The sequence below is a fragment of the Anolis carolinensis genome, chromosome 4 (assembly GCF_035594765.1).
Source record: "Anolis carolinensis isolate JA03-04 chromosome 4, rAnoCar3.1.pri, whole genome shotgun sequence".
Classification (NCBI taxonomy): Eukaryota; Metazoa; Chordata; class Lepidosauria; order Squamata; family Dactyloidae; genus Anolis; species Anolis carolinensis.
Window position 1 is genome coordinate 222,831,038 of NC_085844.1, and position 16,319 is coordinate 222,847,356.

Below are 16,319 nucleotides of genomic sequence, written 5' to 3' on the forward strand. Positions count from 1 at the left end.
CTGCAAAATTATAAATAATCAAATACTGGGTCTTACAGAGGAGAGAGACCTAGAAGAGATTATGGTTACAGTTTTGAGTGGTGGAGCAAGGAAGAGGTTGTGGGGAAAATAGCAAAAAAGAAATTGACAAATTTCTATGTTATGCCTAAACTTCTAGAGTATAACATGTAAACTAGCAATTGGTAAGCTTTAAGCAGGCATGCAAAGCTTGCAAGCTCAAAAAATATCTTAAAATAGGGCTAGGAAAGACTTATTTCTGGACTTCCTGATGACCATTTTCACGGCGGTGCTTTTGCCCTGAAAATTCTCTCTTCCATCTGAGAAGAGGTTAAGGAATTTATTACCTGGGTAATTACAGCAGGATAAGTGTCTGGATGGAGCTTATCTCATGACATTGTGGCTCTTCTGTAGTCATGTTGGGCTTGAAATTTTGATTGACATTGTCTCTTTTCATTGATGGGAAAACCCCATAAATTAACCCAATATTGATCATCTTCCATCATTCTTCCTTGTGTGATAATGTCCTACCACTGCAATATGGTGAAGTGAAGGAGGGTATCTTGAGAATTTTGAAATTGTGCAATGCAACACATTTACAGCAAAATGGAGGGTAAGGGAAAGTAGAAAAGAACAGAGTGGACATACACTGAGTAGAGCAAAAATGGATAGAAAGAGTCTGTGTGAAAGTGTCATAGACAGAACGCCACCAAATAGAGTACAACACAGTTTATTAAAGTTACAGAACTGAGAAATGCCCGTAGGAAGCAAAGGACTAGGCAAACACTTGTCTTCAGTGTGAAAGTAACAGAAACAGCTCCGTTTGAATTAAAACGGTTCAAAAGGATAAACCGGATTAAACAGGAGTTTAATCCGGATTAAAGCAAAAGTGCTTACTTCAGCCTGACAATTTAAACAAACAAAAGTTGGAAAACAGAGGTCAAAATGAACACAAAAAACTGGCAGCAGATTCCTCTCTGCTACTCAAAAGCTACAGATGAGTAACTCAGGCTGTTTACTCCTCCGTGCAACAAGCGAAATCCGGGTCCAGGCACATCAATCAGGGTAACGACGGTCAGCGTGGGTCCCAATCCGGTCCAAGGTCGAAAGCCAAGTGCAGACGTCCACAAGTTCCACCGATAGCCACAGAAGGGATAGTCCAGGGTCGTAGTCAGTCAGTCAGTCCAGCGTCAATCCAGAGTAGGTAATTAATGTCTGTCAAAAAGACGACGGAGGTCCAAGCTATCAAGATTAAACACAAGTTGCACAGAAAAACCCCACACAGTTCCTCCCGCCGTCTATGCCTAGTGTCCTTGGTAACTTGCGTATCCAGCAACGAATCACACCCGTCTTCAGGAAGTTCCCCAACAAGAGCCCAAGCGTTCGTCCAGATTACCTTGCCCAACGCAATTAGCCATTGATCCTAAACCACATTTTATCCCAGTTCATAACTCCTCATCTCTGTCAGCTGCTATCCTAATTCCAGGTGCCTCATCATCATCCTCCTCATCAGAGCTAAAACACCTTTGACTACGCCCCACAGCATCCCCAGCTGTGGATCCCGCTCCATCCCTCCAGCCCGTCCATGGATCTGATCCTGCAACCCGCCAATTGCCTCCCATGCTATCATTGCCGGTGACACCCAAATCCTCCCTCACACAAGTCTACTCCATGTCATCCTCCTCTGAGCTAACCATCTCTTCCTCCATTCCCTCGGTAAAACCCTCAAATGAGTCTTCATCTGTTGGTTCTGCAAATAAGTCCCAGAGCCGTTTCCTTTCACGCTCCTCAAAAGAGTCTGACTCTCGAGGAGTCTTACGGCCACGTCTCCTAGTACCGGAGCCAGAAGGTTCAACCATAACACTATCCCCTCTCACAAAGGCCTCCTCCTCCAAAGGTGAGGACACAGCAGTGATCTCCTCGGCTACAGCATTACGATGCCCAGAAGTATCCAACTTCAATAAAGAGCGATGAAAGACGGGGTGGATCTTAAAAGAAGGTGGCAAGTGCAATCTAAACGCCACAGAAGAAATCTTCTTAACAATAGGGAAAGGTCCCAAATACCGTGGTGCAAACTTTCCCCCAGTATGTTTAATATATTTAGAGGATAACCAAACCAGATCCCCTTCATTTAACTCCTCCCCTGCTTGTCTATGGCGGTCTGCTTGAGTCTTCTGCGCTGCCTTAGCTTCTAATAACAACCGACGAGCAACATCATGTAAGGCAGCCATTTCAGAGGAGCGGTACACCGGATCAGGGGAAACCACATTGGTCGACGGCGCCACCCCTCCCCGCGGATGGAAGCCATAAGTTAACTCATATGGTGTGTGTTGACTAGACATATGCACAGCGTTATTATAAGCAAACTCAGCCACCGATAACCATTTTACCCAAGCACTCGGTTGTTCTAGACAAAAACAACGCAAATACTGCTCCAACAACCCATTAACTCTCTCAGACTGTCCATCCGTTTGTGGATGAAAAGCAGAGGAGACATTCAACTTGGTTCCCAAACACTCATGGAAATGCCTCCAAAAACGAGACACAAATTGAGGAGCTCTGTCAGAGATAATAACCTCAGGAGCCCCATGCAAACGGAAAATATGCTTGGTAAAAAGTAAAGCCAATGTAGGAGCTGCTGGAATCGTTGAACAAGGTATAAAATGAGCCATTTTAGAAAATAGATCCACCACCACCCAAATACATGTATAACCCCCTGACCTAGGCAAGTCAGAAATGAAATCCATAGAAATAATCTGCCATGGTCTCTCAGGAACAGGCAATGAAGATAATAATCCCCTAGGGCGCCCAACAGGCGTCTTGCTCTGCTGACATACTGCACAGCTATCACAATAACGGAGAATGTCCTGTCGCATTTTAGGCCACCAATAATTTCTGGTAATAAGTTGCACAGTCTTAAACCTACCAAAATGCCCAGCCATCGGTTCATCATGATGTGCCCTATTGACTTCCAACCTGAGTGCACCCGCCGGTACATAAACTTGTCCATTACGTACCAATACCCCCTCCTGGTCCTGTAAATGAGGCAGCCCGGTACGAGTCCCAACCGAAAGCAATATGAGTTGCTCTTGAGTCCAGTTGTCGTTCTTTTGAGCCTCTAGAATTTGAGTGTGTAAACCAGCCTCGTTTTCTACCACGCATAAAGAAGCAGTAGGCAATATTGTCTGACGCACTGTTTGCTCGCAAGTTTTAAACTCAGGTTTATGAGATAATGCATCCGCCCGTAGATTTACCTTCCCTTCCACAAACTGAACCTTAAAGTTGAACCTAGAGAAAAACAAGGCCCATCGAATCTGGCGTTGATTCAATTTCTTGGCAGTTTGTAAATGTTCTAAGTTCTCGTGGTCAGATCTGACCACAATTTGATGACGTGCGCCCTCTAACCAGTGCCGCCACACCTCAAAAGCCACCTTTATAGCCAACAATTCCTTTTCCCAGATGGTGTAATTTTGTTCAAAAGGTGTTAGTTGTCTGGAGTAGAATCCACAGGGACCCAAGATCCCTGATGAATCCCTTTGAGATAATACAGCCCCCAACGCATAACTAGAAGCGTCTGCTTCTACTATGAATGGTTTATCAATGTCTGGATGTATTAGTATATTATCAGCTTGGAAACTAGATTTCAACTGTATAAACGCATCGTGAGCCTCCCGTCCCCACACAAACGGTTGCTTCTTACGTAAGAGTTGTGTTAAAGGTACAGTAAGTTTAGCAAAGTTTGGAATAAACTCCCGATAGTAATTAGCAAACCCCAAGAATCGCTGTACATCTTTTTTAGACTTGAGTTCTTGCCAAGAGTTGACTGTGTCAACTTTGTGCGGGTCCATTTTTAGTTCCTTTCCCGAAACTACATGTCCCAGAAACTCAACCTCAGACACGTGAAATACACATTTGGAGGCCTTAGCAAAAAGCCCATTATCCCGTAAACGTTGTAACACCTGCCTTACATGCTGCTGATGTTCCTTTTGATCCCTAGAGAAAATTAATATATCGTCCAAATAAACCACTACAAATTGATCAATTAAATCTCTAAATACATCATTTATGAATCTTTGGAAGACAGCAGGCACATTGCATAATCCGAAAGGCATCACACGGAACTCGTGACATCCGAAGCACGTGTTAAATGCCGTCTTCCATTCGTCACCTTCCCGTATTCTAATCAAGTTATACGCCCCCCGTAGATCAAGTTTAGTAAAGATCTTAGCCCCTTGTACTCTCGATAGTAATTCCGAAATCAAAGGTAGCGGATATCTATCACGAATGGTGTGCTTGTTAAGAACCCGATAGTCGCATACTAGTCTAAGCTCCCCTGTCTTTTTAGCCACAAAGAACACAGGTGCAGCAGTTGGAGAGCAAGATGGGCGAATAAACCCTTTGGCTAGGTTCTCGTCAAGAAATTCTCTCAAGGCTTGTCTTTCTGGTACCGTTAGAGCGTACAACCTTCCTGCTGGTAACTTAGCGCCTTCTACCAATCTAATCGCACAATCGTATGGTCTATGAGGCGGCAACTTATCCGCTTCAATCTTACAAAACACATCTTGAAATTCCCTATATTCAGTAGGTACTCCATGTCAATCTGAGAAGAATTTAACGCAAAACATCCCTGCCTCTTAAAAGCTATAGTACGCTTCACCCAATCCACTTGAGGATTTACTAAAGTTAACCAATCCATTCCCAGGATTACATTGTATCTTGGTAACCGTGTAATGTCCCATACAAATTCTCCAGTTACTCCTTGTACCTCCCACGTTATTTCTGAGGTTTCACGATTAACCACCCCAGACTCCAGTAGTTTCCCGTCCGCTCCTTCCACCCATATATCGCACGCTTTACGTACTGTAGGAAGCCTATGTTTCCTTGCAAACCCAACATCCACATACGAGACCGTAGCCCCTGAGTCCAGCAGTGCCAGAGTAGAAGCAAGTTCTTTTCCCCCAACAGATAAAGAAATGGGTACAAAAACATGTTTCTTCCCCTCAAGTGACTGCTTTATAAGCCCTAATGCGTTGGACTCACGTCGCACTAGGGCTGACCTTTTCCCGAAAGCTGAGAAGGCTTAACGTTACAATTCCTAGCAAAATGCCCAGCAGTCCCACAATATAAACATAATCCCAATTGCCTTCTATGGTCTTTTTCCGCCGTTGACAATTTTCTAAACACCCCAAGTTCCATAGGCTCCTCCCCCTTTGCCACAGGTGCCCTAGGCGCAGATACAGATGGTGCATACATAGCCCTAGACTGTTTACGAGATTCAAACCGGGCGTCCAAACGCAAAACCTTAGCCACCAAAGCGTCCCAGTTTTCTGCCGGCTCTAATCGCGCCAGTTCATCTTGGAGATAATCATTCAAACCAGCAGTAAACAAAAGCATAAACGCGTTCTCTCCCCAATCTAATTGATGACGAAAAGAGTTAAACTTATTTAAATAGTCCAAAACAGACCCTTTTCCCTGTTTTAACCGATAAAGAGCCCAGCTAGCATTTTCCATACGGAAGGGATCCCCAAAAGTGTCTGATAATAATTTCTTGAAATCATCTAAATTGTCCTTGACTGGATCATTTCCCAGAATCAAATTAGTTGCCCATTGTCCTGCAGGACCGGTCAATAGACTCAAAATAAATGCCACCTAGCTGGTGTCCGTAGGAAAAGCTTGTGGGCTAATCTGAGAAAAATAAAGTTCAACTTGAGCCAAAAACGTAGGCAATTTGTTCCGGGACCCATCAAAACGTTCAGGAGTCATTACATGTCCCTTAGCTGGCTGTGCTGCTTGTGCAGCATAAAATGCAGCCTGCAGCTGGTCAAAACGGGCCTTAAGTTCCTCCATCGTCTTCTTGACGTGGATACCCCACTAGAAAAACTTTCTTTTATGGCGTTGGGCAATCTGTCATAGACAGAACGCCACCAAATAGAGTACAACACAGTTTATTAAAGTTACAGAACTGAGAAATGCCCGTAGGAAGCAAAGGACTAGGCAAACACTTGTCTTCAGTGTGAAAGTAACAGAAACAGCTCCGTTTGAATTAAAATGGTTCAAAAGGATAAACCGGATTAAACAGGAGTTTAATCCGGATTAAAGCAAAAGTGCTTACTTCAGCCTGACAATTTAAACAAACAAAAGTTGGAAAACAGAGGTCAAAATGAACACAAAAAACTGGCAGCAGATTCCTCTCTGCTACTCAAAAGCTACAGATGAGTAACTCAGGCTGTTTACTCCTCCGTGCAACAAGCGAAATCCGGGTCCAGGCACATCAATCAGGGTAACGACGGTCAGCGTGGGTCCCAATCCAGTCCAAGGTCGAAAGCCAAGTGCAGACGTCCACAAGTTCCACCGATAGCCACAGAAGGGATAGTCCAGGGTCGTAGTCAGTCAGTCAGTCAGTCCAGCGTCAATCCAGAGTAGGTAATTAATGTCCGTCAAAAAGACGACGGAGGTCCAAGCTATCAAGATTAAACACAAGTTGCACAGAAAAACCCCACACAGTTCCTCCCGCCGTCTATGCCCAGTGTCCTTGGTAACTTACGTATCCAGCAACGAATCACACCCGTCTTCAGGAAGTTCCCCAACAAGAGCCCAAGCGTTCGTCCAGATTACCTTGCCCAACGCAATTAGCCATTGATCCTAAACCACATTTTATCCCAGTTCATAACTCCTCATCGCTGTCAGCTGCTATCCTAATTCCAGGTACCTCATCATCATCCTCCTCATCAGAGCTAAAACACCTTTGACTACGCCCCACAGCATCCCCAGCTGTGGATCCCGCTCCATCCCTCCAGTCCGTCCATGGGTCTGATCCTGCAACCCGCCAATTGCCTCCCATGCTATCATTGCCGGTGACACCCAAATCCTCCCTCACACGAGTCCACTCCATGTCATCCTCCTATGAGCTAACCATCTCTTCCTCCATTCCCTCGGTAAAACCCTCAAATGAGTCTTCATCTGTTGGTTCTGCAAATAAGTCCCGGAGCCGTTTCCTTTCACGCTCCTCAAAAGAGTCTGACTCTCGAGGAGTCTTACGGCCACGTCTCCTAGTACCGGAGCCAGAAGGCTCAACCATAACAGAAAGACTGTGGGAATTCATATCAAAGTAGTATTCACAATTGCAGAGAGGTGTGAAAGTGATTGTTCCAATAATAGTATGTCTCTGTTTGCTTAAAGAATTTGATTGCCACTAGACAACAAGCTGCTGTGATGAAGTACTTAGCCAGAGACTATACAAGAATGGATAGACCAAAACTCTGATGGCTTCCATCTCAGTCCAGATTTTTAAAAAATTCTAAACCTACATTGTATTTTCTTAGCTCTGGCTGGGGATCATCATAATACTAGTAAAAAACAAAGCAAACATTTACCCATAGGTTCCCTAATACATACATGTTGTATGAAATTTTGAAGCTAAGGCTTTCATTTCAGAAGTTGGGAAAATGTGAAGTCTGAAATTTAAATGTGTTTCACTTCATATGTTGGTTCGGAAGTGCAAATTTCAGTTTATTCACTGAAATTGTAATGATCATCTTTCTCTATCCCTTTGTAAGTGCTTGCCTTTCTATGAAAAGGCTTCTCTGTTGCTTCATATTTTGAGAACATAGATGCACTTGAGTTCCATTTTAGCTCTGCAATTCAAAGCTGAAGTCTAATCTCCTGAGGGACCCCTACTATGCTTCATGATCAATGGGAAAACAATCAACTTGTTAAAGCAAATATAAAGGCTAAAGTGCAGGGTCTGTGGTCACAGCAAGACTTGTTCCTCCAAAATAATCACCTGCCAGTTCTTCTAAACTTTCTGAACTCTGCTTGTTTGGTTAGTGGGTGATGTTTGATTGATTTCTTTGTGTTTGGAGTTTGTAGGTTAGTATGTTGTTGACACCCAGGGGCTGCATCTGTGCACATCACTGTAGGAGCTGGTCAGTCTCCAGTCAAGTGTGTTTTGCCTTTCAGAGGTTTTGCCCTAAACAGGGAGAGAAATGCTGTTTATTTGTTTAAGTGAGATATTCATGCACCCCTGGAGCTCCGGGTCATTGTAAATATAACATAACTCCTATTTCCTCTTAAAGAAAGAGAGGATTGGGGGGGGGGGGGGTGACTGTGAGCTGTCTTTGATGTGCTGCCAATTTTAAAAGAAGACTCAATTCACTGGAAAAGAGCTCCAGTGGTGACAGGGAATTAGGGCCTATTGCTTCTCCATTAAAGTCAATGGGAGATTTACCTTTCACTTAAAAAGAAAGACGCAGCCCAGCAGTTGGGTCAATATGGAGTTTATACCCTTGGTAGGTTAAAATGGAAAAATTCTCTGTTGAAATAGTCAGACTATTACACAATATAAAAGTGAAGGGGAATTGATAGAGAAGAAACTATCACAACAGGCATGTTATCAGTGCAGATGGATCAAGTACAGGGACAAAGTGAAAGAAGCAGGTTTTTCTTAGATTGGTGTTTGTGTGTCTAGGTTGTAACCTTATGGGAGGATTACGCTGAATGACATGTTATGCTTTCACTAGAAGACAAGGAGAATTCTTCTGAGTGATAGCTAGTAGCACCCCAGCAAATGAGGTAGTGGCCCCACTCTGAATTTGGGTATTTATTTTGGGAAGAAAATTTATACTGTGGAAACTCTAAAAAAGTTCAAAACAAACAACCCCAATTCAACCCCAATTAGATTCACTGCCAATTTTTATTGAAACCACCAGCTGCCAGTAGCTTTTGAAAATTTGTAATCTGATTTTTAATTTGTCAGTTTAATAGAATTCTTCTTGAGAAAGGTTGGCCTTTGGTGAGAAAGGGCTGGGCTGTGGCGCAGCTGGCTAGTAACCAGCTGCTATAAATCACTACTGACCGAGAGGTCATGAGTTCGAAGCCCGGGTCGGGTTAAGCCTCCGACCATAAAAAAAAAAATAGCCCCGGCTTGCTGTTGACCTAGCAGTCCCGAAAGACAGTTGCATCTGTCAAGTAGGGAAAATTTAGGGACGCTTTATGCGGGAGGCTAATTTAACTAATCTACAACACCATAAAACTGCTCACGAGGAAAAGAAGAGGAAGAACAGCCACCAATGGATGGTGAAGCAACAGCTCCCCCTGTGGTCGGAAATCGTGAAGCTGGAAAGATGTTAAAAATGCCTCTGTGTCTGTCTAAAACTGAATGTTGTTTGTCTATTGGCATTGAATGTTTGCCATATATGTGTTCATTGTAATCCGCCCTGAGTCCCCTTCAGGGTGAGAAGGGCGGAATATAAATACTGTAAATAAATAAATAAATAAATAATCAGTCCCAGATGATATTAGAATTCTATCCTATATTTTATTAGGTCCTTATCATCTATGCACTTTAATTCATCATTTTATTCTTGCATTGCTGCTGTTGTGACTGCGCCTTCGGGGATTATGGTTGATGGGGATGGAATTCGAAGAGGAAGAAAAAACCCTCGTGATGAGGGTTCACTGGAGGAGTTGCACAGGAAGCGACTTAGAGAGCTATATGGGGGATCTTCTGAGGAAGATTCAGATGGGGAGATGGATGCTGAGGAACAGGTGGTGGCTGGGGAAGCGGGCACTGAATGGGCACAGCCACCGGAGATGTCTGGGGATTTGGGGTCTATGGATACTTCTGAACCTGGGGTTTCTGCAGGAGCTGATCCCAATTGGGATGCTTGGAGAAGGGAGGATGGTTCTTTAAGTGTTCATGGGGCTAAGTGTGGGCAGGATGATTGGGACTCCGACGAATTGCTAGGTACTCCAGATCCACGAGCTCTAGCTGTGTGGAGCTCAGACTCTGAGTAGATTTGGGACACCTGGTGTTTGGGTGTGAGTGTTTGGTCACCCAGGAGGAAGGGGAATAAAATGGGAATGTTTGGCCACTGCACTTTGCGTGTGGCAAGGTGTTGCTGAGGCGCCATTGGGATCTCTGTGTTTCCATGAAGACTGGACTTGGACTATGATTTGAACCTGCTGTTATCACCTAGCTTGGCTCTCGCTGTGTCTTATCGTGGACCTGTTTTGGATGACTGCACCCTCTTCAGACCTTGGATCGGAATTTGACCTTGCTACTGCCTTCGCCCTGTGATTGATGACTACTATCGGCTTTTGACTCCTGGCTTGCTCTTTGGACACCGCTGTTATCTCCTGACCTGACCTTGGAATCCTGGACGACGTCTTTTCACCATCTTTTTGGAGCCTTCGGCTTTATCCACATTGTGGAAGCAGTCTACTGCATTCTTTGTTTGTTTGTTTGTTTCCTGACCAATTTGGTGTTTCCTTTTGGGAACTGTTCCTTTGAAAACTACAGAGCCAGCTGGCAGGGTTTGGACTCAGAAAGTGCAGTTTGCACTAAGTTTGTTTAGCTTTGTTTTTACCTGCTTGTGTTGCTGAATTATATTTTTGTTTGAACTGTTCTTGAAGCACTGATAGTGAAGTGTTTCAAGGTTTTTTCTGTGTTAACATTACCTTTTGGCTTATCTGCTGAATAAACTCTATTTTTGTTCGCTAATTGGCATCTGACTCGTGACAGCTGCTTCAGTTTCTCCACCTATGTAGATAATAGAACTGTGCCCAGTGGTTGACTGATATTATTAACTGTTATAATATTCTTGTTTTACATTGTATTGCTGTTTTTATCTTTTTATACTGTGAATTATGTTTATGTTGTTTTTTATTTTGTTCAATTATGTTGTTCGGGCTTTTGCCCCATGTAAGCCGCCCCGAGTCCACGCAGGGAGATGATGGCGGGGTATAAATAAAGTTTTATTTATTATTATTATTCTATTCATCTTTCCTTCTATGACATCTTGGAGTTGATTCCCCTATTTTTTGGGTGAACATAGAGAATTCCAAAGATTGAGCATCGGGATAGGAAAGAAAGGGCATGGAAATCTTGAGCAAAGTAGAAAAAGTTGTGTCTACACCCCATTATCATGGTAGGATAAAATGGGTTGACAAAATTGTTAGCCATGCTGGACAATATTTATGAAAAGATGCATCCTGCCTTATATCTATGTACTCATTGTCCAGAATTTGTTGAGATTTCCCAGAATATATTGGAAGTAGTAAGAAGCAGCTTTCTGGATTATAGTTTGCTTTGAATTGTTTTATTTTGTTTGTACTCTAAAGGACTTTCTCTGGAAAAGAGAAAATATACTTGTGCAATTACCATAGGACTTCTGTTTTGAGATGTGAACATGCCAAGAAACCCGTTTAATGGAGAACCTAGATTCATATCTCTACTGTAGGGACTTTTCATGACATTTTCTTGTGATCTGCCTTACAACTGACCAGGAGAACCTCTGTCTTGTCAGGATTCAATTTCAATTTGTTAACCCTCATCCAGTCCATTACTGATGACAGGCACCAGTTTAGGGTCAAAACAGCATCCTTGGCTTCCGGTGGAAAGGAGTAATAGAGTTGAGAGTCATCTGCATAAATATGACACCGAACTCCTAAACTCCAGATGATCTCACTCAGCAGTTTCATGTAGATATTAAACAACATGAGGGAAAAGATAGAACCCCGTGGGACCCCCCAGCTGGAGCCACTGTAAAACAGTGCTTCCTAATCCCATCTCATGGTTCATGGTATCAAACGCTACTGAGAGGTCCTGGATAACCAACAGGGACACACTCTTCATGTCTAGCAATTTTTGTAGATAATCTACCAAGACGACCAATGCCATCTCTGCTACATGACCAGACCTGAAACCAGTTTGAAATGGATCCAGATAATTGGTTTCATCCAAGAAACTTTGGAACTGAGAGGCCACTGCCTTCTCTAGAACCTTGCCCAGAAAGGAGAGGTTTGAAGCTGGCCAGTAGTTTACCAGTTGAGTAGAATCCAGTGCCAGTTTCTTTGATAAGGGTCTTACTACTGCCTCCTTGAAGTTAGCTGGTATTAAATATTGTGCCAAGGAGGCATTCATGGGCACTTCCACCCACTTTGTCAGTCCCCCTCTGGCTTGCGTAATTAGCCGGGAAGGGCAAGGATCCAAAGAGCAAGTGGACTCCCTCATCTCTCCCAAGATCTTGTCCAGGCTGTATAAATTGAAAAAAAAATCCATAAAGCGGGACAGTCGGATGCCTCAGGAGCATCCATGGAGACTGCATCAATACTGCTGTCTAAGTCAGAGAGGTTCTGAGTGGGTTGTTGTATGTTTTCCGGGCTGTATGGCCATGTTCCAGAAGTATTCTCTCCTGACATTTTGCCCACATCTATGGCAGACATCCTCAGAGGTTGTGAGGTATGGAGAAACTAAGCAAGGAAGGTTTATATATATCTGCAGAAAGTCCAGGGTGAGAGAAAGGAACTCTTGTCAGTTAGAGGCCAGTGTGAATGTTGTAGTAATCACCTTTGACTCATGTTTGGGCGCTGTGTTTGGTGGTCCCTATGTAGACTTGTCCACAGCTGCATGGTATATGGTAGACGCCTGCAGAGGTGAGAGGATCCTTCTTGTCCTTCGCTGACCGTACCATTTGTTGGATTTTCTTTGCGGGTCTGTAGATAGTTTGTAGGTTGTGTTTCTTCATCAGTTTGCCTATGTGGTCAGTGGTTCCTTTGATGTATGGTAAGAACACCTTTCCTCTGGGTGGATCTTTGTCTTTACTCTCATGATTTGTTTTTGGCCTCACAGCTCTTCTGATGTCCATGGTGGAGTATCCATTGGCCTGTAGAGCCCAGTTTAGATGGTTTAGTTCACCTTGGAGGAGGTGAGTTTCACAAATTCTTTGTGCACGGTCTGTGAGGGCTTTGATTGCACTTCTTTTTTTACTTGGGTGATGGTTGGAGTTTTTATGAAGGTATCTATCTGTGTGTGTAGGTTTTCTGTAAATTGTGTGGCCCAATTGTTGATTGGGTTTGTGGATGACCAGAACATCTAGAAATGGCAGTTTTTCTTCCTTTTCTTTTCCCACGGTGAATTGGATGTTTGGGTGGATGCTCCCTCCCACCCGGGCTTTACAGACTCCCAAAAATCCACAAAGACTACATCCCACTCAGACCCATTGTGAGTGCCATTGGATCTCCGACTTACAACCTGGCAAAATTTCTGGCTACACAGCTACAAACCCATATTGGGCTCACCACACACTATATCAAGGACTGAACACACTTCATAGAAAAGATCAGCAACCTCAAGCTAAGCACCAAGGACATCCTGATCAGCTTCGAAATGCTCAACCACTCCAACAGCTATCATGTCAAACTACACAGAGAAGCCACTGAAATCCACAAGCATGTGGACAACTTCAACAGAAAGGAGGAAACCATGAAAATGAACAAAATCTGGCTCCAGTATTTAAAAACTCAAAAATCAGAACAGTAAATAAGAAGCAACACTCTGAAAATAGAGGAGTTCCAGACAAGAATCAACCAGGGGCAGCTAACGACTGAACAAAGGATGCCCCCAGGCAGGAAAAAGCCAGGAGATGAAGCTATTCAATGTTAATTAAGATGATTACTACAACATTCACACTGGCCTCCAACTGATAAGAGTTTCTTTCTTTCACCCTGGATTTTCCACAGATATATATAAACCTTCCTTGTTTAGTTTCTCCATACCTCACAACCTCTTAGGATACCTGCCATAGATGTGAGAGAATACTTCTGGAACATGGCCATACAGCCCAGAAAACATACAACAGCCCTGTGATCCCGGCCATGAAAGCCTTTGACAACACAGGTTCTGAGTGACTTTGTCTGGGAAGAAACTAACAAATTCATTACAATGAGCTGTCGATTGGTCAGAGATCCATGTCTGAACTGGGTTTAATAGTCCTCTGACCACTCGAAACAGCTCTCTTGGGCAGTTCTTTGCAGAAGCAATGTTGGAGGCAATAAACTATTTCTGTACCACCTTCATTGCTGTGGAATAGTATCTTAAATATGCTTTAGCTGTGTCTTGTCAGATTCACTTTGAGTACTCTGCCAATGCTGCTCTAGTGTATGTTTCATTTACTTCATTGCTACCAGCTTTCTGGAATACCAGGGGACTGATTTGGCTCTGCTCTATGAAAGGAGACGTTCAGAAGCAATTGTATCAACTGAATAATAGAATCATAGTAGGCTTGATCGATCCACGAAAAATTTGATTCTAAACTCGTTTCAAAACTAGAGGGGGGCAGCTTTTCGTTTCTGATGGTATTTCCGAATTTGCCCCCCAAAAAAATTCGAAATTAACGAAAATTCGTTATTTTCTAAATTAATTCGTTAATGGCGGACGCGCATGCGCAATTCCCAAAAACAGCACAGAGGGAGAGGACTTTACAGGACTCTCCCACCCTCATTTTTTGAGTGATCTTCTTCAAACTTAGTACAGTGGTAGAACACATTTAACACTGATAGCTCACCAAAATTTGGAATGTTTCCCTTATCCTCTGATTTTTGGCGAATTTTCATAGCTTTTATAATAAACCATTTTTTAATAATTGCAGAAATCTGTTCCTGGTTTGAAAGTCTTATTTCCTGTTAAATTGGGTTGTCTTTACTGTGAAAGTCATTGTTCTACTTCAGAAACTTTGTTTTTGTGGCTGAAACTTTGTTAAATTGGTGTGTGTGTGATATATACTGTGTATATATAATATATATATAGTCCCTGCATAATGTGTGTGTGTGTGTGTGTGTGTGTGTGTGTGTGTGTGTGTGTATAGGTGAAGGTAAAGGTATCCCTTGACGTTAAGTTCAGTCATGTCTGTCTCTGGGGGTTGGTGCTCATCTCCATTTCTAAGCCCAAGAGCCAGTGTTGTCCATAGACACCTCCAAGGTCATGTGGCCGGCATGACTACATGGAGTGCCATTACCTTCCCGCCACAGCGGTACCTATTGATCTACTCACATTGGCATGTTTTCAAGCTGCTAGTTTGGCAGAAGCTGGAGCTAACAGCGGGCACTCACTCTGCTCCCGGGATTTGAACCTGGGACCTTTTGGTCTGCAAGTTCAGCAGCTCAGTGCTTTAACACACTTCGCCATCGGGGCTCATGTATATATAATATACATACACATACACACAATGTGGAGAATATGTGGAAAGGTAGATAGATAAGTTGGGAGCCACAGCGAAGGCACCTTCCTGGGAGCAAGGTCTAATAATAATAATAATAATAATAATAATAATAATAATAATAATAATAATAATAATAAATCCCTTACAATATCCAAGATGGCTCACTGCTACAGAATCTTGGGAGGTTTAGTTTGATATGGTACCATTATTGGCAGAGAAAGCTAAGCTGTAGGAGTTGAAATCCAATCATTTATCCTCCCTATAGAATCAATTTTATATGCATTTTTAGCTACAGAAAAGCTAAAATCAGGACAGTAAAAGAACAAAACCCAGAAAATGGGAATTCCAGACAGGAAACAATTAGGAGTTTCTTTCTTTCACCCTGGATTTTCCACAGATATATATAAACCTTCCTTGTTTAGTTTCTCCATACCTCACAACCTCTTAGGATACCTGCCATAGATGTGAGAGAATACTTCTGGAACATGGCCATACAGCCCAGAAAACATACAACAGCCCTGTGATCCCGGCCATGAAAGCCTTTGACAACACAGGTTCTGAGTGACTTTGTCTGGGAAGAAACTAACAAATTCATTACAATGAGCTGTCGATTGGTCAGAGATCCATGTCTGAACTGGGTTTAATAGTCCTCTGACCACTCGAAACAGCTCTCTTGGGCAGTTCTTTGCAGAAGCAATGTTGGAGGCAATAAACTATTTCTGTACCACCTTCATTGCTGTGGAATAGTATCTTAAATATGCTTTAGCTGTGTCTTGTCAGATTCACTTTGAGTACTCTGCCAATGCTGCTCTAGTGTATGTTTCATTTACTTCATTGCTACCAGCTTTCTGGAATACCAGGGGACTGATTTGGCTCTGCTCTATGAAAGGAGACGTTCAGAAGCAATTGTATCAACTGAATAATAGAATCATAGTAGGCTTGATCGATCCACGAAAAATTTGATTCTAAACTCGTTTCAAAACTAGAGGGGGGCAGCTTTTCGTTTCTGATGGTATTTCCGAATTTGCCCCCCAAAAAAATTCGAAATTAACGAAAATTCGTTATTTTCTAAATTAATTCGTTAATGGCGGACGCGCATGCGCAATTCCCAAAAACAGCACAGAGGGAGAGGACTTTACAGGACTCTCCCACCCTCATTTTTTGAGTGATCTTCTTCAAACTTAGTACAGTGGTAGAACACATTTAACACTGATAGCTCACCAAAATTTGGAATGTTTCCCTTATCCTCTGATTTTTGGCGAATTTTCATAGCTTTTATAATAAACCATTTTTTAATAATTGCAGAAATCTGTTCCTGGTTTG

The 16,319-nt window shown here is 42.9% G+C and overlaps 1 long non-coding RNA gene across 1 annotated transcript in view; it reads left to right on the forward strand.

Annotated features, from left to right (window-relative positions):
* Positions 1-16,319, forward strand: part of LOC134298475 (uncharacterized) — a 312,227-nt gene that overhangs the window by 72,707 nt on the left and 223,201 nt on the right. The gene's annotated exons all lie outside the window — the stretch shown is intronic.